We start from the raw sequence: 25,607 nt of genomic DNA on the forward strand, positions 1-25,607 counted from the left end.
ATGTAAATCAATACCATATAGCCCATAGATATCTAGTCTCTACAAGTGCATCTAGATTTGTTTATTATAATCTATTTCCTTATGATATTAAGAACTGCAAATTCCAAGATGCTTAATGAAAGTTCCAATATGGCTGAACAAAGTCATTATGATAAATGACAAATTAATATAAATACGACACAAAATTGGCTTCACCAACATCAAAAGATGAGTTCGCACTCGATAGAGATGTTCGTGGATAAAGATCATAAGGGTTATTATATGTAATTGAAACCAAATAGTATGTATTGCAAACATATTTTTATTGATTTTTCTTACCTGAGTTCACGCCCATTATCCGTCTTCTGTTTTCTTTCTTGGCCGCAATATTGGCAGCCAGGAGCACGTTGTTTGGGTGCGCGTTAACAACCAACTGTTGATGCCAAAGAATAATGTCTTAGCACATGAGAGGACAGCCACCACTGATATTATGCGACGATGAGGCTGGTAAATCAAAGTATTGTTTTCACTCACTTAATTTAACTTTTCATATAATTATAGCACACCTAATTCACCACAAAGCTAATCGAAAGTTTTTTAGGTATTTATTACAGCACTTTAATGAGAAAACTATGATCGGGACTTTTTTAGGGTGCCTATCTGTGATTTGTGATTGCAAATGGCTGCCATCGGGATGAAAGGAGGTGCGCAGGTGCAAGACAAATCAATAAATTGCATGGGCGAACATTCGCCATCTTTCAAAAGTCGAGAAGATATTTGTATAATGAATTTAGACACGATTCTATCTACATTATTTCTATTAACATATTATTATAAAGTATGATCAAATTCTAACTTTTGTGTCTAGTTGTTTTGACATTACATGAAAAGTAGATAACGAATCGGAATTTTTCATCGTAATGTTAATGTTACTCGCATCATGGTAGCTTCGACTTCGATGGGGTGGCTTTTATACCTTACCCTGCGAATAGAATGAGGTCAAGGTTAGTAAAACGCTGAGTAAGCTAGCGATCCCTACTGCAGCCTCCTGGGGTAATAAATTATGTTTCAAGGCCGTGCTCTCCCTTCTTGATGCACGGAAAGGGTGCAGGGCGCATGCAAATCAATACTTTGTAACTTTATGGCATTAGTTTATCTACAGAATGTATCTGGATTTGTTGGTGATCGTAAAATCTTGTAGGATTTTTACTATTATAGGAAAAAAATCTTAGAAAACTATATGAAATTTCACCACTAGCGATGAATAATATTGATTACCTCTGAGAAAATTCCTATAATTGTCTAACAAAGAGTCTAGGCGTGGTATATCAGAAAAAAATTGCCTAAATGCTTTATTTCTTACCTGGTTCACTCTTTTTAGTTTAATTGAGTCTTTAGTCCACTTGCACATTTTGATATTTTATAAGAAACAATAGGTGTTTAAAGGCTGCACTTTATCAAACTTTAGAGAGAATACATATCTATCAGTATCAGTCACTTGTCTAAAAAGTCATTGTCTAACCAAATGAAACACTAAAGACAGTCACAGCATAGACGATTTTCGCCTCAATTTCAACACTGAACAACCTACAAAGTGATCAGATAATGCCTATCAATATGATTGTCTGGTCACTACTAATTTCACTGTTTGTCTAAACAAATGAATGACTAAACACAGTACTCGTATATTCGCGATTATGCCTCTATTTGAACACTAAACACTCACAACTGATAATTTTAAGATCTGTATCAGATTCGTGCTTCATGAAGATTGCAATTGCACCCGCCCGCGTCGGGCAGTGATGCGCAGGTGCGTTGGTGAAATCAATAAATCATAAACTGTACATAATTATGTACTCTGGTTCCAAACTACAATATGGCGCTCTACTTTTTCTCGTTTATAGCCCGTGGTCCTACTGCAAGGTTCTACTAGTAGAAGTAACAAATTATTGTATGAAGGAGAATAAAAATTTTCCCCTGTTTCTGTTTGTATAACAAGCTTTTTCTGTTATTCTGTTAATATAAATGTAAAAAAAAACATTTCTAAAGAATAGCAAAATTAAGGTACCTACAGTGTAAGTACGGGTTACGACATAGTTCTCTTTATAAGATAATGAAAAAGCTTTAGAAAAACGAAAGAAATTAAGGTAACACTGTTTATTTTTAAAGGAAAAATGTATTTAAAGTTAAGTTATTGCAGTAGGAAAATTGGATGAGATTAGTTCAGTTTTATATGCGTAAAAAGAACATTATAACAAAAAAATTGCTGTGTTGAAAATACTTGTCTAGACATCAGAAAACGTACCTTGATTCTCAAGTCTCTTGATTTTTCGCCTCCGCTGTAGGACATTTCAATCGGCGTCGATGCGAAAACTTTCCATTCCCGAAGGGGTAGATCCATTATCCGCTCGCTTTCTGTAAAAACAGGTCAAGGCTATTGGCAATCCGCCAACTTTTGGCTTTCGCGATTCCGAGCACGCGTTTACCACCTGGATGCAAATCAAGTCTCAAGGACAAACTCTCCCTACCCAACGGGTAAGGGAGCGGGGACGCAAATCGATACCCTTTAATAGTCCCTAGAGAATGGAGATGGGGCAGATAACTTTGTCTGTGGTCAGTACGTTTAAGGGTCTATTTGTTGGGATTATTTATGGTCATATTTTATGATATTATGGCATGTTGTTTGTATTACTCGTAAGTACTACATTTATATTTAGAAACTAATTGGAAGATTATTTTATGACTTACAGAGGGTTTTAGTGATTACTTAATTATATGGAATTATGAACCCAAGAGAAACGGATAAAATTGGCTTTACTCGTAGCTTTAAATACTACCTATAGCCATCTATATTCATAATGCTTATTATTTTAATGTATCGCCCCTAACAATAAGGATACATATTGTATTACAATTTGATAACATACATCTCATTTTCCGTATGTTCCAATAAATCATCTTAAGTAATGAGATAAGAGAGAATTAGATGATAATTAATGAAATAATCTTTGTTACCTGCTTGTTTTTATCTTCTGCGTTATGTTACTCTAACATAAGGTAATCTTGACTTCGAATCTTGTATTTATATTTCGCCAGACGCTGCCACGTTCTCGGGAGACCACGATAAGGCAACTGTTGATTTTTAACGCAATGTGTAAACGTCTGGAGGCGGGACGCGCAAATCAATAAAAGCTAAGTGCGTGGATATTAAGGGGCGCCTATTTGTCGTGTGATATGTCTCGTGCTACATTTTTGTCTATGTCACTAAATACTTTTGGATGTTGTTTATGGTCTGTTAGATTCGTAATAATTGTCTATGATAGATACTCGCAAAGTATGATGAAGAATGAAAAATAGAGAATTTTTGTTTAGATTTTAATTGAGTCGTGATAATGAAAGATGAGTTTTTTTCAACGTTGATGCTATTTATTTATCAACCAAACTGTTAACTAGTTTTTGATTACAACAGTTGGTCTTCCATATACGTCAAACTTATTCAGTTTACACATACTTATTTATATGGAAAAGAATTGTGTTTCTATAATTTCTTAATTGAAAAGCAACTACAAGGTGAAAACACCTGCTTGCTTAAAAAGCTACAATACCAAACGAAAGTTTTTACACGATGCCAAATGAAAGTGGAACTTTTTTATTATCTTGTGTATTAATCTTGCCACTTACCACTTTTATAACGGGACATCCTTTTTAATTTGTTAATTACAATTATGATTTTTCAAACAATAACTGCATTTGTTTCTAATTTTCATTCACCATAAAACTGAAAACCTTTTAATTACAGTTACTACACATTTGTTTAGACGTTTTACACCTGTTTAATCACATTTTAACAGTTTTTCAAATACATTTTAAGAGGACGTGAGTGTTGTAGGATGCAACTTGTAGAGTAAGGTACGCGCAGGTGCAGTAGAAGAATCGATAAGCCATAAATGCATCCAACAAAGCTAGAGATGCATTTACGAGGTTTGTATATTGGTCTAGTTTTTGGGAAATAAAATTAATTACCTTTAAGTCTCAGGTCAGCTTTTCCATTATGTGTTAGATTATAATGTAAAGATTCTTTTTACCCCTGCGTACAAGGAAGGTACCCACTGAAAACCAGTGTCTTGGCCCTTGGCAGAAAGAAGTCAAGATGATACTGAGTGGCCTTTTTGACACTTTTCTCCATTGTTTTTGTTATGTATTATTTAGTTGTCAAATAAATATTTTTGTCTTTCTTTCTTCTTTCTTTTCCATTTTTTATCACAGATGGCTGTTTAAGACCTCTAGCTCAAACTTTGTAGCTCAAATCGCAAAAGCGGAATGAGCGGGATTCCTTTGCCTAAAATTTTATAGAAAAGATGTAGATATGAACTATTGTGTATATCACAAGAATGTTATGAAACAACTTGGACAGTGATAGAGCTATTAGGGAAGCTTTGAAATTAATGAAAAAGGACGAATATTTTCCAATTCCCAAAAACATTGAACTTGATTTTTACTTGTTGCTGTCTTTCTGCATTAAGTTTATGACACGCGAGAATATTTAGAATGGTGTTTGTAGTTTCCCATACAAACTGTATTTGCTAAGAATACTAGAATGATTATTAGAATAGAAGTCCAAAAATCGCTGCATTAAGTCCGCCACTGTATACAAAAAGTTTAAATAAATAAAGTTTATTCGTTTTGGCAAAGTAGCAGTTGTATTATGCGTTCGAATGTCTGCAATTTTCCCAAATACATTTGTTAGTTTCATAATATTTAGCATCTATGTTCCTATTAAAGATTCTTCACAAAACCGAACGAGGTCAGATCGGTTCACAAGTTACAGGCGACAATAATCAATTTCCATTTTCAGCTGTCATGACATGTCGTAAATGCTTACACAAATTGGTCGTTTGAAGATTTACAATAACACTAAAAGTAGACCAACTTTTGAGAACTAAATCCGGAAGAATACTATAGTCCAGTTGCTAAGTAGCCTAGAAAACCAAACACATGTTATTTACTAGGATTATCCTCGAATTAGTGCCGGTTAACATGTCACAATGTTTTGAAATATATCCTCTAGTTTTGGGGAATTAGAACTAAAATAGCAAAGCAGAGGTGACGTAAGACACTTAAAATTAAATATGCACTGCTTTCGTTTTGAAATCGACTGAAAAGTTGCAGCTGAAAGCCTTTTGTTTGACGCAAAGGCCGAGTATAGCTTAAGAATATTGCACACTGTAATTTTGTATATTTTCCTTGAAAATAACACTTATAGCCACCTGATGTGACAATGAACTAGTAGCATTTAGTGTAGAGCCGATGGTCAATCAGGGTTTCAGGGTCGACAGCTTCTGGATTGGATAACGCGTCTAGCTAAAACAGCTTTTTCTCTATAGTGTGGGTTGCTCTACTAAAGTCACAACCCTTTATCCCGACTTTATGCCATTTACTTATATTGTTTTAAACTTTCATGGTCACATAATTATAATTGTAGCAATCCCGTCAGTAATAAATTTATGCCATTTTGCAAAAAAAAATTGTGGAAGAAAAAATTTCCAATCCATTAAACAAGAAAAAGAAGAAGAAGAATTTTGACATAATTTTACCGTGCCCCTGAAACACTGTCTTTTTCAGACATTCTTTTTTTCGAATTCAAACTTGCTCAACTTGCTTTATGAGCCAATCTTAGGCACAATAGACACTAGGCCATAGACTATAGACTAAAGTGCAGACAATGATCGAACAAAGGCAGTCCTGAAGACCAGCCTCCGGAGCGTGTGCATGCGTGCTTAGGGTGGGTGTAGACGCACGCTGCAGACGGAGCCCGCGCCAGTCGCCATCCGCGCACCGTTCCACGCACGCGCGACGCACGCCCGCCACAATTCAAACCTCGAGCTTACGTTCGAAACTGTTAAATAATTTATTTTTCTCAATCGAACGCACTCAAGCGCAACTGAAACACTCAACTGGCCAGTGTCACAGTTGCAACGCGGCCGTTGACATCGCGATTTTCGAACGTCTCGACGAATTTTGGCGGGAAGTGCGTGATGTGACCGTTGTTACAGTGAGGTGATAAGGTGATTGCTACAGCTAGTGACAGAATGGTGGATTCCACATAAGTCTTATTAGTGTTAAAGAATTTTGTGAACTCGAATTTATTTCGAAGGTGAGTGCATATTTCGCATTTGAGTGGCCGTTACTCAATGATTAAGTCTCTTTCGCTTTCTAAATAGTCGGCCATGAGTGGTGGCCGCAGTCACGATTAAACTGATTTAATTTTGCTGTAAGAAATTATTTGGAACGTTATTTCGTTGCCTGCATCTGGTCCGGAGTGTAAAACTCGTTTTATGAAAGTAAAACTGCTGGCTACCAGCCGGCACTTAAGTTGTTACATTTCACTCGATTTGTCGCGAAAGGAAAAGTTAATATTTTTCTCTTAATTAAGCCTAAATTACCTAATCAACGGCAGCGTATGTCAATCTTTTTACTGCGGCAATGTTGCTTGCTTAGATTGTAATTTAGTATAAACTTTATTTAATTAGTTGCATAATTAACCATCATAACCGTTACGGAGAATTATAATGTTCTTAATCTTCTAAGCGGTCCGTTTGTTTTCTTTTTTTTTAGACAAAAACATCTTAACTCTACACGTCAAAACTACTGTACATAAATCTAACCCACCAATTTTTAATTTGGCTATATTTTGTTTTCATCAAACTACTTTCAGCCTATCAAGGTCGAATCTAAGTTTTTCTGCTGACTAGACTGACAAACAAAAATAAAAGAGAAGAGAGGCAACTGCTGCTGCTAATTTTAGCGAAAAGTTTTCAGCAAGTTTCTGTTCATAATTTAAAATTTTTGCATTAATTATTATGGTAACAATTGCGTGACATTATAAATTACTCTACCAATATCCTAATTAGTCAAGCTATAACTTTCTGAGACCATGTTGTACTACGGAAGTGACAGAACAGAAAAACCTGTCTGAAGAAACAAAACTAACTTGCCGTTCCAAATTTCAGACTGCACAAGATTGGTAATTCATTTATGGGGAAATGTATTAAACTTTTCAATAAATTACCACAAACTGTTGTAGAATTGCCCATTCATAAATTTAAAGCACATATCAAAAGCACCTTAATGAAAAAGGGCTACTATAAAGTTGATGATTATATAAAAGATAAAAATGTTTGGAATGTTTAACTACCTAGCTCGCATCAATACTTATGACTATAATTTGTATATTTTAAAGACTGTAAAACCTTGAAAAGGAGGCTGACAATAGTGACTGAGTTTCTTGCGCTGCTTCTTCTCAGCACTGGCCCATTTATTGTCCCGAAGCAGTGGTAGGGTTAATATTGGGACGTGTAAAAGCGCTTTTTTAAAGCCTATTTGCAAAAATAAATGAATTTTATGAATTTTATTTTAATTTTAATTTTTTATGAAATTAACTTACAAAGGTGTAAGACCTTTAAGTTTTTGAATAAAGACAACAATATAGTACTTACCAACATTATCAATATAGTAAGGCTTAGTTTGTGATTATTTTAACCCTTAAGCGCAGAACAACATTTGACATAATAAGCTCTATTCTTGCTTTTTTATCGCATCGTATAAATAGTTTCTTAAAAATATATTTATTTATTTAAAACTTTAGTGCCGAATTAATTTGTACATAAGGCGAACGCACTAAAGCATTCTCAACCCGTTTACCTTTGGGTTGAACAAAAAGATAGTGAAATAAAATTCGTATTATAAGTACTTACTACTTACTATCGTTGCCTATGTAAGGTGTTTTAGACCAGTTGACACTGTTTGATCACAGACAAAGTTACCTGAGATAAAAAGAAAACCATGTGGGCAAAACCGTGGGCAGAAACTATCTACTAGCTACGTACATACATATTATTATAAATATGTGTGATATAAAGCGATGAGCTCTTCTATTATGTATGGTAGTTAAATCCCACGCATCTTAACTTGGTTCCTACTATTTATTATCTATTATAACTAATACGAAACTATCTTTTTTGCTTGTGGAGGAAATTTTACGTGTTGCAGTTAATCCAAGCTACGATGGTGAAGTTTGATTAATAACTATTTGATCATTCATTAGCTACTACGTTGAACGATGACTCTTTGATTCCAACATTTCAAAGAAAGAAAGAAAAAGATATTTGGTACCAAAAAAAAAACACAAATGTGAAAAAGTCTGCTGTAATTGTAAAATAATTTGTTACATTATAGTCATAAATTGGTATTTAGTTAATTGTAGTCCAGTCATCATTTTTAATACTTGCGGAGAGCGAAGTTGATACTCGTATACACTAGTAGGTATCATCGTCAAATAGTTAGTGACACCTCAAGTGGTCAAAAAGTTGACAACACAACCTTATTGCGATTGTAACAAAGATGTATTGTGAACTTTTTGGCTACTTTGGGTGTCACGAACTATTTGACTCAAAATCAAATCAAAATAAAAATATTTTATTCCGTTTAGACCAATATTTTGTCACTTATGAACTATCTAACTGTACATTGAAATCAAAGTTTATTTCTAAGTGAACTCTTTATCGATGCCAGACCCAAATTGCATGAATTATGTCATAATCATTAGTTTTTATTTATAGTATATTTCCTAACAATAAATAAATTATTAGATTGGATAATATTGTAAATAATAAATTCCTATTAAATTTTATAATTCGGTGAGTAAACGAAAGTCGTGTTCTTTAATTTTGCTTTGATTTGTTGTTCAATATAAACAAAATTAAACAAGTATTGCGCTAATGTCTTAGTGACCGAGTTCCCATGCCGGTAAAGCTATTTTTTTCTTCATCATCACTTAATTTGATCTTATCAGCAGGAGCATGAGCTATCTCTAATTTGTCAGAGAGAGATAGAGCATTTGGTCTACTACACTCCTGACGCCGCGCCGGCAAGACGGGATAGAGAGGCCTGATGATCGCATCGTTTCAGCCAAATGACGTCCACTGCTGGACAAAGGCCCCCAAGGATTTCCAAAAAGACCGGTCCTGCGCCGCTCGTATCCAGGCACCTCCCGCGACCTTCACCAGATCGTCGGTCCACCTAGTGGGAGGCCTGTCCGCGCTACGTCTTCGGTCGATGATCGCATATTTGTTCCTTATTCAGCTTTTACGTCATCCGCAAGAAAAGTAGGAGTATTTATTTTGTCTCAAAACTGGAGAATATAATATTGCCCAAATGATTGTACTACTAACCGAACAGCTGAAATCGATCAACGCAACCAATCTAGCCGTAATACGCAACGCTTAGCGCCATAAACTGGGACGTGTCCGATTTGCATCGTAACTCGAACAAACTACTGTTTATGCGTTTTGTTAATCAATGGTGATTTAATATTACCATCGGAAATGTTATTATTAACGTAATACTATAGCTGAGCTTCCTATGATGATGAAAGAATGGGAAGTGTCCGTTTCATTCAGCTTGACACATTGAATCATTCCATTGTACAAATTAAAAAGAACATCGATTAGCTTGTGACTTTTCAACTGATTACAATTTTACAAAATATTAAATAGTAGCAGCCGCCCGCGACTTCGTACACGTGGATCCCTTAGGGATGAAGTTTCCTAAACTCCGTTCTTAGTGAGCACCGCCACCTACGTTCTAAAAAATAAATAATAATAATAATAAAAATACTTTATTTTTCACCAAAAACAAATACAATTTGTTAATTACAAATTAATTATTACATTTGTTGGCGCTATTTAGGTGAACTGGAGCCTAAACTAGGATAATCCTGTATTTCAGGACTCCAGGTCACTTACCCGCGGTACGGGTGTTGAAGTATTTAAGTATTTTATTGTAACGTAAGGATACAAATAATGAAAAATTAGCGAAAAACTAAAATCAAGAGTTCGTAACTAAATATTACTAACGTGTGTGTGTGCGTGTGTGTGTGTGTGTGTGTGTGTGTGTGTGTGTGTGCGCGCGCCCGTGTGTGTGTGTGTGTGTGTGTGTGTGTGTGTGTGTGTGTAAAAGGAACCCCCATGCAAAATTTGAGACTCCTAGCACTTGTAGTTTCTGAGATTTCGTGATGAGTGAGTGAGTCAGTCAGTCAATCAGTCAATCAGTCAGTGACCTTTCGCTTTTATAAATATAGATAAATAAGATAAAAGTAACCTATATGAATTGTTAAGAAACTGCTGCTATCAAATGGCCAGCGTAGTTAAGCAGACTTATCTTTATTGTAAAGGTTTATTGACATAATAATATTTAGATGGATTTGACTTTGAATTTATTAACTAATTCGTAAACCAATAAGTTTACCTATAAGAAGTGTTAATGTCTTTGTAAAGATCATGGCAGTGGCAGTAGAGGGTTCAAGGTTATCACATAAGTTGTCTCAAAACTCATGGGCTTTTCTATTTTGTGTCATGGGCTCATGTCTTTATCAAGATCATGGTGGTGGATGGTCCAAGGTCCATAAGTTTAATATGTGGCGCCTCATAAACTCATGGGCTCTACACGGAATGTCTTTATAAGGTTGGGCCATAAAGTTGAAGATAGAGCCAACTTCAGCCCACACTCATCCACATTTGACAAAGGTAACTGTGATTCATGGTCCACTATTTTTGTCTATTGATCCACGCGGAAGCTAAAACCTATGATTTTGTAAAAGAAGCATCAAATATAACTACTAAAGTATAGTTAAATTAGTAAGTCTATTTATTAAATTGTTCTTAACGTTGATGTTTCATGATCCACTAACAAATTAATATTTTTGTCTCTAGAAGCAAAAACCTATGATTTTGTAAGAGATGCATCACCCTAAAGTGCAGTCAAATTACTAAGACCATTAATTAAATTGTTCTAAACATCGATTAGATACGCGATCTGCATCACGAATCTCAAACACACTTGAGAACAGCCATTAAATAACGTCTGCTCCAATATTTAAATGCTATTGAAAAGTGAAAAAGGCGGGCATTCCAGCGCGGGCGCCGATCGGTAGAAAGTGAACGCGTGCGGCTACTGAGTCACATTTCGACTCGCACGCAAATTCACAGCGCTCGTTAGTCTTTGCGTTGGGTTTTTTCGATTGGTTTCGTTGGTTGACCGGTTAACTGACCAATCAAATTAACAATGTTTGATAATTATTATAATATTGTTACTATAAACTTATTGCACGATGAAAAAAACATACAAAAGGTGTACTTAATGCTATAAGCATTCGCCGCCAGTCAACCCCAGGGTTATGCAGAAAGCTGTGAGTGCGGTACAAGTTAAATCAGTATGTGAAGAAAAAGAGCAAAAAATACAAGTTTTAATTGATATAATATTTAAGATACATACATACATAAAATCTAAATGTACAGATTTCAAAATTTTCATGAACAAATTACAGATTAAAGAAGACAAGAATCTATCAATATAATGTTTTCTTTTACGTACGTTATTGTTTTGATGCAAATTTTATGTCGGAGTTGAAATTTAAAAATGAATACGAACGAACATGATATGCAATAAGGCATATTAATGTAGCGGCAAAATATTATAATCAATGACTTCGCAAAATTGAGGAAATCCTTTAAATTAATTTTAGCAGTGTCTTTCCGTAATTCAATAAATCAGTAATTAAGTTTTTGTCTCGTAGAATGTAACTTAACTGGCGAGTTCAGCATATACATATTTTAACTGCTATTTAATGTTTTTTTTTTTCACAGAATTCAGTAACAATTTACAAGTTAAAATTTAGTCAACAACTAAATTTTAACTTGCAATTTGTGTTTACATGCAATTTAGTCACTTAAAATTTAGTTACCCACTTAACTGCTTAAAACGTTTAAATCAGCCTTTAGGGACATTTTCAAAGTTACTGATAAAGGAACTTATCTGTCATGCAAACAATAGCTTTTGATATATGGCAGACAAAGTCAACAGTAATCGGCAAAGTTTATTCATTACATAGGGTTATAGCAACAAAGCAAAGTTCACATATATTTCTGATCTAAGAAGTTTGTAACTAAATAACTATGTGACGCGCCCCGCGACGCATCGACAGCCCTAGCACCGAGCACGGAGATTTTGACAACCCTACGGCTGCGCGACCGCACGCCGCACGGACCGAGCTAATATAAGAGACGGCGGCGACCGCGGGCGCCTAGCATTCGCTCGGGAGCCATTGCAACAACCAGACGTTCGCGCGCGCGTCTATTGTTCCCTCGGTTGCATTGCACAGAGTCCCTAGCGAATTGCTACCCACACTGTTCCCACTAACTCGGCTTGACTCGATACCTCGTTTACCTCCGCGGGGCCATAAAGCTTCCGTGTTGCTGTTGAAACGTTCTATCGTTGATAGCTACCTATTCTCGTCCTTACCGAGTAGTGCATGTGATACTCATCCCGAACCTGCGGTAGCAATCCAGCTGCCACCCATCCCAAACTTCATACCCCCTCGCCACGTAGGTCCGACGCCTTTCCCCTAGTGGTTTCAGCTCGCCTGACGACTTAGGTCTCATGGTTCTAGCGTATGAAATCACGTCCTACCCCCCTAGTTATAAGTATCCACTAACACTCGCTAAACCTCGCACAGGGCGCCGCCCCTCTCGCGGATACGTTAACTAGTTTCGGGACGCGGACCGGGCGCGTCGTCATTCCTCTCGTTGTAATTAGCAAATTGTGATATAACTTGTAAAGTACTTGTAAACTTGCTCATTATTAAATAATAGTAATTTAGAGTCAGTGAAACTAGAATAAGTAAACTATTGTGGAACTTGAATTATAAGTGCCATTGTGTTATTGATTGTGCGTTTCCTTGGTCAATATCCCTGTAGGCATCCTAGATAGGTACACATCCCTCATCGCAGAAGGCGAACTGGGACTTAGTACTAAACAGCGGGGTGTCAGACTGAGCTAGCTAAGACGCCCCGTTGCAACTAGATATGTAACGTCAGTAACAGTATTGGGTTCCAACTGGTTGTGGCTCCGTCCGACACAGGCGGATGTTACGTCACGGCTAGCTCAGACTCACGTTTAAACACTTTTGGGGGTAGAATCAATACTTAATATTATAAATGCGAAAGTAACTCTGTCCGTCTGTCTTGCTTTCACGCCTAAACCACTAAACCGATTTTGATGAAATTTGAGTCCCGGGAAAGGACATAGGATAGTTTATATCCCGGTTTTTGAAAACAGGGTCGCGCGCGATAAAGTTTTTCTGTGACATACAAAATTCCACGCGGGCGAAGCCACGGGTGGTTAAGCTAGTTTAAAATGTAATCCTCTTTAAAACATGCCTTAAACATTTGTATGCTCTAGAACGGATCCGAATCTCTCAATTCGATCGATTAAGTAAGAGTACAAAACAATGGAAGTAAGAGAAATATTTTCTATAAAATACTTTGGCTTTTTAGAAATTTACGTGCGTAATTTTATGAGAAAATGTAGTAAGGTAAACGGCTACTAGTTCGTGATAGTACGTAAGTTCGTAAGTTTTTTTTCTAGCTCAAATAATAAGCAAATGGAATATTATTTATAAAAATTATTTATTACTACAAAAACTCTATTATTTAAGCTATCTAAAAAACCAAGTACCAACATTGTGGCGCCAAAAATGAGAGCAATACGAAGCTTCAAACTCTCAGAGAGCCAAAAACAGCCGTGGGGCTTGCAAAGGTTGCTCTCACCGTAAGGTTAGCGCTCCAACTTCTTAAGCTTATAAAAAGGCGAAGGAACGTCCATTTAAATAAAACTTGTAATAGTGGTTTCATGTGTTCCTTGACAATTGATTTGGCTTAGAAAAAAGTTATATGAAAACGTAGAATTCCTTTAAAATTGCGATTAATTGACTCACGAAATAGCGTACATATTATTTTTCGGGTGTCCCCTATTTCGTGACACTACCGATTCAAGGATATTATGGATAACATTTTGATGCTTGTTTTTTAAATAATTATTTATAATAATTTAAATGTAAGTTATGAAACAAATAATGCATTTATTTAAGTTTCTCATGACCTAAATTCGGTATATGTTTCGTTCACTAGAATTTATGTGACACGAGTTTGAAGTTCACATATATGACCAATTTTAAGATAAATTAGCATAAGTAGTACCAGCATAATTTTGCTTTTATTTCGATTTGTTTTATTTATCTTTGTTTATTTGTATTGTATATGGGATAGATAATAGTTAATTGACACATTTTGACAATAATCCATGAATTTTACTTGGGGAATTTGGAATAATCAGTATCACGAAACAAGGAACCGTATTATTGTTACTTTTTTCCAAGTTCGTGATATATAAATGTATGGTGTTAGGTACATTTATGACACACACCATCAAATAAATCGACATATTTTTTAGTTTTTAATACTTACCTACCTAAGAAATTAATTAATTACTTACTTTTTATTATGAGTCATTGGCGTATCTGGGGTTATTTTCAGGGGGGGGGGGGGCTACCCTCACTTGAAACAGCTCCAGGGGTGGGATTATGGGGAGAAGGGGGGGGGGGGGGTTACAAATCAAAATTTTATGGGTACGAAGGGGGGGGGGGGAAGTCCCCCCCACATTTCTAATGGTTAATATAAATATTTCCACATATCGCTAGAAATAACAAATCTAAATTTTATGGGTACGAGGGGGGGGGGGGGGTTGGGTTAAGTTACATTACATTTCTAATGGTTATATAAATATTTTCACATATTTTTAGAATTAACAAATCAAAATAATTATACTAGACTCACATTATTTCTTATAAATATTTCAGGTAAATAATATCGTCAATTTCACATAATTATTTTATTCTAAATTTTTATTATCCTTTTTAAATTTATTAAACCCTTAATCATTATTAAAATATCCTAATTGTATGCATAAAACCTTATCCCGAAATAGGGGACATGAGTTCACGAACTTAGAAACAGAGCAAAATTTTGTCACGAAACAGGATCCAAACAAGAGGTCCGCAGAACAATTAATATAAAAAAAAGTTCAAACTATATAACTATAAATTATGTATTAATTTACTGTCAAAAGACCAAAGTTTAGCATACAAAAGCTTTCATACTGATATCATGCTTGGTTATTTTTAAATAAAATGTTAAAGTCGTAAGAGCCTTAATATACCGAAGTAGGGGGCACTTACCTTAATATACTCACTGAAATTCAATACACAAGTAATCAACCCTTAAAACTTCTAAATAACATTTGGCTTTTCACTGGATCTTTACAAAAATATAGACATATAAACAATCAAAAGCACATGTAGGAGTACGGGCGAAACGTATGTATGTTCGTTCGTTTCAGCCGAAAGACGTCCACTGCTGGACAAAGGCCTCCCCTAAGGATTTCCACGAAGAAACGTATACATTTCATCCTCTTGGGTTTTCGCGAACTATGTAGGGTGATTGCTATAGTAATTGGCCTGTACATAGTTATTGGCCACCTTGGCTAAAATAAAAATAAACAAGCATATGTACGTTATTAAGAGTGGAAAAGAGACACAAATACTTTCTCTGAGCAATACGCTGTCCAATGTAGTATGTCAGAGTAAGAACAGATGGCACTCTAAACAGCAGAAGCTTTCTTTCGACAACGAGTCGTCCGAGTAGCCGCATGCTTGTCAAAATTTTAAGGTAAATATTTATGAATATTGTTCGTAATTTAATTGTTTTTGCTTGTTATAGTAATTTTACTGTTTTTTTGTAAAGAGATAAATGGTAGCTTATGTAGATAGATTAAGTTATTTTGTTTTGGAATAAAATAACTTTAAAATTATAACGGCCAATAACTATACCACGTTTCAATTTATTTCAGTTATTGGCCATGGGTGGCCAATAATTAAATTTTACTTTTATTGTATTTTTATTCAAGATTAAGTTAATTTAACCCTTAAATATTTGCTATTAAAATACTAACGTCCTAACCTATTAGGATCAGTAATTAGCCGGGGGGCCAATTACTGACACTTATGCACGGCCAATAACTATTTTTATTGATTTACTTTACCTAGATTGTTACAAGATGCCGTAGGTAACACAGTATACTAAGGTTGGTATAAGTAGTTACAGAAACACTTAATCAGTTTAAAAAAATAAAACAAATAATACCTGAAATGCAAAACAATGTTTTTTTTTTATTCTCTATCGTTTGTGGGACTATTTATTATAAGCAAAATGGATTGGAAGCGGAAGTTACAGATGAACCTGAACCTGTAAGTCGGGAGAAAGAATCAACATTGAGTGAAATAGGAGAACTTCAAACTAGAGATAGAGAAAGAGAGACAAAAGACCCTAAAACTGGGACCCAAGAAGATGAGATAGGTACTTGTAGACGAACGAGAACGACGAGGTGAACCGTTGGCCCAAGAAAAGGAAATAACAGTTAATGAAGCAGCGTTATCTGAAAATAGAACACAACAAAAAATAAATTTGACGACCTGGAAAAAACTGAAACAAGGACTACCAATACTTTTATTAGTATCAAAGCAGAAGTACATCCACTACCGGCTAAATTGACGAAAAAAAGACAATGATCACTAAAACGTACATTAAGGTGAAAGAAATAGAACGAAACAACTTTGATTTAATAGAAATAGAAAACGAAAACTGTAAAGAAACTTTAGAAGCAGAAAGAGGAGGCTATGCTGATCTCATCACTTTTTGCATCACGCCAACAGGCAAAAAAAAATCAAGTCTGAAGGACTTTCTACGGATTCCCTCAGAGCCAACTGGAAAAAGGAAGAGAAATATATCGCGATTACCGTTTCACATATCAGGCCAGAATATCAGAGGATTCTGGAAGAAAAAGCTTAAGAAAAAGAAATCCTCGAGAAAGAAAAAAGGGAACGGAAAATTGAAAGAGAACAAAAAATAGAGGACAGAAAACGGAAAGCTGAAGAAAAGAAAACTGCTAAAATAAAAAAAGTAAGAATAATGTATCTGTATCCAATCAAATCTGTAATATTTGCAAAAAGCTTATAAAAAATAGACTTTTAGTATGCTCTGAATGTCACCGTGTCTTTCATAAATCTTGTGCAACAGCATATTCCTGAAGAAGAAGGAGACAGTTATCTTTGTCACAATTGTTACAATGTTACTGAATGTACTGACGATGATGAGATAGATGAAGAAATCGATAAGAGTGATACTGATGACGAATTCTTAGCTAATCTTAAGGAAAGACAAAATGAGTTAGGATTACAAAGCGTGAAGTTTCAGTGATTTTTATGGGTTTTTTTCGGTGGCTAATAACTGTACTTCTAGGAGCCAATTACTGTGTTTTTGGGGCCAATAGCTAAATTTAATGTGATCTCTGATATTTTTAAAATTATTATTGTAATTCTTATCGTATAACACCAAATAGGTACTAGCTTAAATAGCAGCAATATTGTTTTCTCATAATAAAATATAAAAAGTAAACAAAAGTCGAGTTTTTGTTACATTGTACACAAGTTAACTTACACAACGCTCTTAAAGGGCCAATAACTGTAGCAATCACCCTATAAAAATATAGTCTAAATTCAATAATTACCTTGTCTCAAAAAGTGTATTTAAACAATGCTAACTGCAATCCACTAAATTAACTTATCACAATAAAATTTTAACAATGTGTGAAATATTGTGAATCTTCCCATAGACCAGACAGTCAATTATGTGACGTCACAATACAGTTCGTCGACCTTTTAAATTCTCCTGACCACAAAGCGATTTACTTGTCTCTGGCACACATATAAACGTTATGGGAAAAAAGTAAGTGAAAGTGAAGTGTTGATGGCGATGTTTATATTCGGTACTTATTTTTTAATTCAAGTTACGGTTGCGGTAGAAGGTATTTTTAAATCTATTTATTTGCAGCTATTTTCGTTTATTGGTTTGCAACTCTTGTTTCTGGGACTGACGTACATTTAAATCTCTAAGTAAATAAAGAAAGAAAAAACTCTTGTTTCGGTCTTTTAATACCAAATCTATTCAAGTCGAGGGAATGAGCAGTACAATAAGTTTTATATTTGTGTTGTAAAAAAACATCTATTGCAGCAGCATAAAGTGCCAGATTACAAAAAATATACATAGACCAAAAAAGCATAGTCCGTTACAAACTACGAAAGTATAGTTTCAGTATAAACATTACCGTTTAACTTACATAAAGACAGGCTTTTAAATTGAGCGGCAAATATGAAACAGAAAAAGCAATATCTCAAGCACTCAACAAAGTATGATCCACAGCCTATCAGACTCAACATTTTTGTTGAAAAATCACCTCTATCACAACTGCATAAGATAATACAGCCTTTACCATGATGTGCAGCCTGTAATCTACTCAGTTGTCTGTACAAAAAAGTAAAAATAATGATTCGTCAACGCGCGGAACGCTGCGCTAGCGCATGCTCATACAAAAGACATCAAGGCGTTAGGGAATAGTGATTTACGAGTATGCCTTCATTAATTATGATTTAGTATAGTGATGCTGTTTTCGTTTTAGTATTCTAAAGAGATACTGTTATGCACTGAATAATATTTTCTGGAATTACTCAATGGGTTTTTAAAAGGCTTCTAAAATATTTAAGACAAATAAATAAGTAAAAATTATGAGAAATCGAATTTTTTTTGAGTAGAATAGTGTCTAAAATGGAGCTTTTAAAAATGTCATAATATAGTTTTTTTTGTATAGTTGTATACTATTTAAGACAATATTATTTTTATTATCATATTTTATGTACCTAGTAACTAAATAAAATTATCACATAAACGGTCTTCCTACTAATATTATAAATGCGAAAGTTTGGATGTCAGGATGTCTGGATGTTTGTTACTCTTTCACGCAGAAACTACTGAACGGATTTTGATGAAACTTTACAGTATTATTTTTTATAACCCAGAATAACATATAGTGTATGAGTCCTTGTTAAGTCATACATTTATCTTGATAGTGAACAGGAAAACACTTGATGAAGCTTGATAGGTTTATTATTGATGTGTGCACACAGTGACAATTGAACGTGAACTAAACTAAAAATAATTAGCAATTAACATATAAGCAAGCGCCTACTTAATCTAAAGCGTTGACGCTGCAATGTTCGATGTAATCGTACATATAGGCTATAATTTATGATAATCTGCGACAAACTAAATTTCACGCGGGTGAAGCCGCGGGCTAAAGCTAGTTTATTATAATACAGTAATGGTTTTGTTCAAACCGTCGATAAAAGTAGATTCTTCTGAGAATCGATATCAGATTTAGCCCCAGTGTCAACAAAAACGAAGATTGTACGATCCGGATAAATGCAGCCGTTGTGCAACGATCAGCTGGCGGTTAACGGAAATAAAGAAACTAGACAACCATAATCGTAACGATAAAAGTTAGTTACAGCTTTTTGCGTTGTGAATATTAATATTGGTTTTAGAGAGACTATGATTGTGAATATTGTGATTCTACCTATTGTTTGTGAGTTTTAGAAACTAAGTTGCAATTTCAGTGGTTGTTTTAGTGAATGTGGCATAATAATATCTTTTATGTGGTTATAAAAGTGAAGACTTAATTTTTCGCGTTAAATACTTACGTTTAGCAATCGTAAATCGGGAGGAAATAAATAAATAAACTTGCAAGTTAGCGAGAATAGTGGCTCTAAAAATAAATAAAATGTAAATAAAGATTTACAGCACTTACGAAGCTGAAGTGATAAATTGTATCTTAATGTAAAAAAAACTCTTTGAATAATACGTCTATTTTTAGGGTTCCGTAGCCAAATGGCAAAAAACGGAACCCTTATAGATTCGTCATGTCTGTCTGTCTGTCTGTCCGTCCGTCCGTCCGTCTGTCCGTCCGTATGTCACAGTCATTTTTTTCCGAAACTATAAGAGCTATACTGTTGAAACTTGGTAAGTAGATGTATTCTGTGAACCGCATTAAGATTTTGATGCAAAAATAAAATAATAATAATAAATATTGGGGGCTCCCCATACTTAGAACTGAAACTCAAAAATTTTTTTTTCATCAAACATACGTGTGGGTATCTATGGATAGGTCTTCAAAAATGATATCGAGGTTTCTACAACATTTTTTTTCTAAACCGAATAGTTTGCGTGACAGACGCTTCCAAAGTGGAAAAAAGTTGGTCCCCCCCTCTAACTTCTAAAATAAGAAAATGAAAAATCTAAAAAAAACATATGATGTACATTACTATAAAAACTACAAACGAAAATTGTTTTGAACGAGATCTAGTAAGTAGTTTTTTTTTTACCTCGTAAATCGTAAACCGCTTATTACCGCGTAATCTTTCATACTAACAACTTAAATAAAAAATAATAATTTTAATTTCATAAATCAATGGTACGGAACCCTCGGTGCGCGAGTCCGACTCGCACTTGGCCGGTTTTTTTTTTGCTGTCTTAATACTAGGTAGTTTTGTTCGTAGGCGAACCCTCTAAAGGCTGCGATAGAATACTAGTTTTGTTACCAAAACACACTATTTGGCACATAATCGTAACTACACGATATTTTCGAGAAACGTATACAAACGTCAGAGTCTATTTACCGCTTCAGCATAGAGGTCGCGCGTAGTCAGTCGAGCGGGACGGAGGTGTCGATTATTGCAACCAACATACCAATGTCGTACTCGTAGTTTATTGGTGTATTCCAATATATTTCATAGTAGCATGCTATTTGGAAAGTTTCAGTCTTTTCTTAAAGGTTAATAAACCTTTGCTTGTCACCTGTCATCCGCTTTGCAATGGAGGGAAGTCGAACCTCAACTTCGAACTTATCCTATGTTCTTCTGATTAATTTCGTTGCGGGTCCAATGGCAGTTAACTTTCCCCCGGGACAGACTTGATCTTCATTAGTTTTTATTGGCGGTCAAGCTGTAGATCCTGGCTACACAGGAGATGCAGCAGTGGGAACGAGAGGTGGGAATAGTCCCGTATTTGGAAAGTTTCCATAATGGCTATCGTACTGTCTGTATCTAGGAATTTTGCGGTTATAGGGACTAATTACACCAACTGATTATTTATGGCCTAAGAAGTGCAACCGCCTCTGTGGTTTAGTGGTAAGACCACCTGCTTCAGACGCAGAGGTCCCGGGTTCGATTCCCAGTGGGGGCAGATTTTTCTGTCCGTTTTGGTTGGTGGAAGGGCTTGGTCTAAGTCCGGCTGGCTAGCTACCACCATCTCACCTAAGTCTGTCGCCATAACAACAATGTTAACAGCATTGTTATGTTCCGGCAGTTAGCGGTAAGATAGCCAGTTCCTCCGTGGTTCTCCGTGGTTGAGGATTCCGGGTGGAGCTCGCTTCCACCTTCGGCCTGATCGTCACTTACCATCAGGTGAGATACAGGCCAAGAGCTTCCTCATCTAAAGTGACCACCTTGTCCACCCATCTACCGGTTTGTTTTTAATGCAAGCTTAAATTAAACTCGTCATCTAAAATATAATGCCACGCTTTTTAGGGCACGTCAAGCAGTTACGATTCAGTGGATTCAGACGTCTATGGAAGCTTATGAATTCTGTGATCGTGGAAGGATCGTGACTTCAGTTCTTACGGGTTACGAGATTAAGGAAGAAGATCACAGTTGTAAATATTTTCAAAATTAATCACTAATGCACCAACTTATTAAGGTGTGTACACTACAACTCAAAATTCAAATTAATTTGAAACATAGAAAGAGGACTTTGATTGGTTGATTTTCCCTATAAGATTAGTCATAGGAATATAATCTGTGACTGGCATTGAATTGAGTATTGAGCTTTATTTTGGACTTAAGATCTTTCCCCTTAGTTCACTAACGCCAAATTTGTTCAAAGTTCAAATTTGTGAATACAAACGATGCTTGCTTAAGTGAAGCAGCAAATCGAACGCACAACGTTGAATAGAGCTCTGTGATTGGTTTGTGTGTCACCCTGTGCGTCCACGCGCACTGTGAGACCTCATAGTAATGTTTGTGAATGTGTAATAAACTTAAGAGTTGTATCAACTAGTCACGTTCACTCTATAATCCGTCTGTCCATTCTAATAAAATAAAAGCGTATAAACGGCTGTCACTTCAGTTCATAGACTGAAACAGATCCTGCTGATCACGATCCGGTCTTAGCTGATTCTAATTTAGATCAAGAACCGGGTCAAGTTTCGAGCATTTGCAATATCGTAGAAAGTATAATAACCAGTTTTGGATCAGCTCCTCTAGCACGAAAAACATTTGTCTTCGAATCATCATCGAAGTTCACAAAACGTGACATAAAGTGAACTAAGTGTGAGAAATGGTAGCACGGAACTAATTTTAATCAAGATGTCATTGAATTCGAAGGCTGGGTATCGAATTTTGGGCTTAGTAGTCGATTAGCACGAAATTCATTCGCACGAACGTGTGAAACGTTCATAATGATATTGTTTTAGTAGACGTTTCGCCTGGATGTATTAAAATCACGTGCGTACCGACTCCTTCGAGAACTTTATATTCGAAAACGAAAGTTTTTAGTGCTAGAGGTACGGAGCATTGGCTGATCACATCCAGTTCAATGTACTGCATATGATAGTAAGCATTTACATATTTAGTTAGTTCGCGCGCGGCGCAATTTGAAAGCAGTCACGTTACTAATCACTCCGCGCACAAGTAAAGATTTTCGGTGTAAAAAAATGCCTTTCTAAGTAGTGCTATATACAGTCGTGTTGACATTTTGTCAAGCTTTGTAGTAATGAAAACGGTTTTCAAAAATACACATCCATTCGAAAGATATAAGAAGAAACAGTTTAAAAATTTTACTCAACGATCTTATTTTGCGTCATACGCGCGAACGCCGCGCGCCGCCGAGCCGAGCAGCGAGCAGTGGTCAAGCGCTGAGTCATACGCCGCGCCGCGGACAAGCCCTGAGTCATACGCAGCGGCCGCACACACGGGCCTTTCACGCGTGAGTAAAGTGGACATTTACACAGGAGCAGCGGACATACAGTACAATGGCGGAAAAGTGTGCCAAATGTAGAAAAACTATCAATGATAGACGGATCCTTACTTGCTTCTATTGTAAAAAAACATATCATCTTCTATGTACAAATATGACAGAAAAAATGTTCAACTTAATTAAAGCGAAGAAAAGCAGTAAATGGAGCTGCCCAAAGTGCATTGAAAGTCGAAAAAATGAAGTGCCATCTACATCATCCGAAATCTCCACTAATGATGAACCCGCTCAAAGCTTTGTAACCAAGCGTAATAAACAGAAAACAAATATTCCCATTGAAAATTCATTTGAATCTTTGTGCTCGGATGAATCTATTGACGAGGATGAGTCATTTATGGATACAACTAAACTAAACAGAAGTTGTCCTGAGGTGGGACCAGATATTAAAGAAGAGTTGGAAGAACTAAAAGCTAAAATAAACAGCTTAAAAGCAACGTTAAAAATGGCTGAAAATGAAATAGATAAATTAGTGCTCGAAAATAGTTCACTTAAACAACAAATAAATAACTATGAAAAGAAAACTGATAAGTTAACTTATATATGCCGATCGACGCCAAAAAAAAAACACGATCAAGAAAGGAAGGAAAAACTTAATTAAGACAAACCTCAACTACACAAATTCTGACAACACAGGCAGTCATCACTGTTTTCAATCGAACAAGACACATAACGAAGAGGAAAAGTGCATTTCTTTGGAGAAAAATAAAGATGGAAATGTATCAAGAGACACCAGACAATTAGAAAAAAATACTGAAGATTCAAGGGACTCAAGCAAAGTTCATCATGTAGGGATTGAAGTTGAGAGAAAGGTATTGATATTAAGCGACGAACACGGTGCTGGCATACGTAATATACTGCAAAGTTTATTAGGTAGTAAATTTTTAGTAACATCCATAATTAAACCAAATGCGCAATTAGACCAAATACTGTTATCTTGCCACACCCTAAGTAAGGATTTTACCAACTTGGACTACATTATCATAATAGCGGGCTCAAATGACAATGACTCACTTCGTTTTCAATCACATCTATATTATCACTTATCCTTTCTCGCTAACACAAATGTTCTCGTTGGTGAGATCTTTCGAAATCAATTTTTAAATGTAAGTCAACAAAATGAAACCATCCGTCTGATTTGTTCACAATTTGCTCATTCTAAATTCGTGCCTTTACAATTTGACAAACTATTATGGCAAAATTATAAGTTATGCATAGGTAGATTGGTGTTGAGGGAGATTCTTGGTATTGATTATAGAAACAATTGGTTAAAATATATTCAAAATAGGACTCAAATGGTATACCAATCAAACAAAACGCAAGCAGTCAGGAAACTAACTGACATAGCCAATAATTCGACCGTAATTCGCAAAGTTCAGCCCACTATTCCATACTTATTTAACCGGATGAAACTTAATCAAACATTAAGTACCGATACCCAAGAAACAGCTAGTATTAATCGTAATCAATCTGATTTTTTTCGTGAATAAAATAAAGAGTTTTAATTTACTGCACTTAAACGCACAAAGTATTAAATCTAAGGTAGACCAACTTGAATTATTAATAGAAGAAAAAAACATTGATGTATGCTGTTTCAGTGAGACTTTCTTAAAAGAAGAGGAAGTTGATATTTTCCAAATAAACGGGTACAAAAAAGTTGCTCACTTCTGTCGTAAACGGAAAAAAAGAGGTGGTGTTGCTATTTATGCAAAAAATGCAATAGTCTGCCGTGAAATAGATTGGATATCAAAAATGTCTGTAGAATCTTATTTTGAATGTTGTGGTGCTGTAATATCTGGTCTTAACTACTTAGTAATATGCATTTATAGAACGCCAAACAGCAATTTGGATCTTTTTTTGACTAACATGGAATGTTTGCTCCGTAAAATAACTATTAGGACTAGAAATAATTTCAAAAATATTTTCATTTTGGGCGACTTCAACGTTAACATACTAGAAAAAAATAAAAAAAGTGAATCTTTTTTGAACATGTTTAGATCTTACAAATTGCATGCTACCATTGAGACACCAACAAGAGTTACTAATCACTCTCAAACATGCATAGACAATATTATTACTAATATAAAAAAATACCAAGTTGAAGTATTGGATGTAGGATTGTCAGATCATACATGTCAATTAATGAAAATTGCCGCAAATCGAAGCTTCTATGAAAAGTCGTGGTACATTTATAAATATTCGGATAGGTGTTTGGAAATATTTTTGAAATACATATCTCAATTTAATTTCAAAGATGTTTATATGGAAGTAAATCCAAATTATGCATACAAAATTTTTTTTGATATATTTGAACTTGTTTTTAAACTCTGTATCCCAATCGCTAAAATAAAAATGACATACAATAAATCTCCAAATTGGAAAACAAAAGGAATATCAGTAGCTAGCAAAAATAAAAGAAAATTATATTTACAGAATAGGAAAAGAAATTGTCTAGCCTCAAAAATCATTTATAAAAAGTACTGTAAAATCTTGAAATCAGTAACAAGACAATCAAAAAGAAATACAAATAATAGATATATAAATCGCAGTGAGAATAAAACTAAAGCTACGTGGCAAGTAATAAAACAAAACACAACAAAAATAAATACAATAAATGAAACAATACATACTATAAAAAAGGACAATGAATTAATTAACAATCCATATGACATAGCCAAATCATTAAATGACCATTTTATT

At 35.1% G+C, this 25,607-nt stretch overlaps 1 protein-coding gene across 16 annotated transcripts in view; it reads left to right on the top strand.

Annotated features, from left to right (window-relative positions):
- The first annotated feature begins 5,783 nt into the window (after nucleotides 1–5,783).
- Nucleotides 5,784–25,607, top strand: part of LOC135073392 (mucin-2-like) — a 133,030-nt gene continuing 113,206 nt past the window's right edge. For 15 of the 16 annotated variants that reach the window (XM_063967555.1, XM_063967557.1, XM_063967552.1 and 12 more), the window contains exons 1-2: nucleotides 5,784–5,867; nucleotides 6,033–6,133. The gene's annotated coding sequence lies outside the window, so the exon portion shown is untranslated. Of the gene's footprint in view, nucleotides 5,878–6,032; nucleotides 6,134–25,607 lie in introns of all 16 variants that reach the window. The other variant, XM_063967554.1, reaches the window with a different exon arrangement.

This window comes from Ostrinia nubilalis, chromosome 7 (assembly GCF_963855985.1).
Source record: "Ostrinia nubilalis chromosome 7, ilOstNubi1.1, whole genome shotgun sequence".
In the NCBI taxonomy this organism is placed as follows: domain Eukaryota; kingdom Metazoa; phylum Arthropoda; class Insecta; order Lepidoptera; family Crambidae; genus Ostrinia; species Ostrinia nubilalis.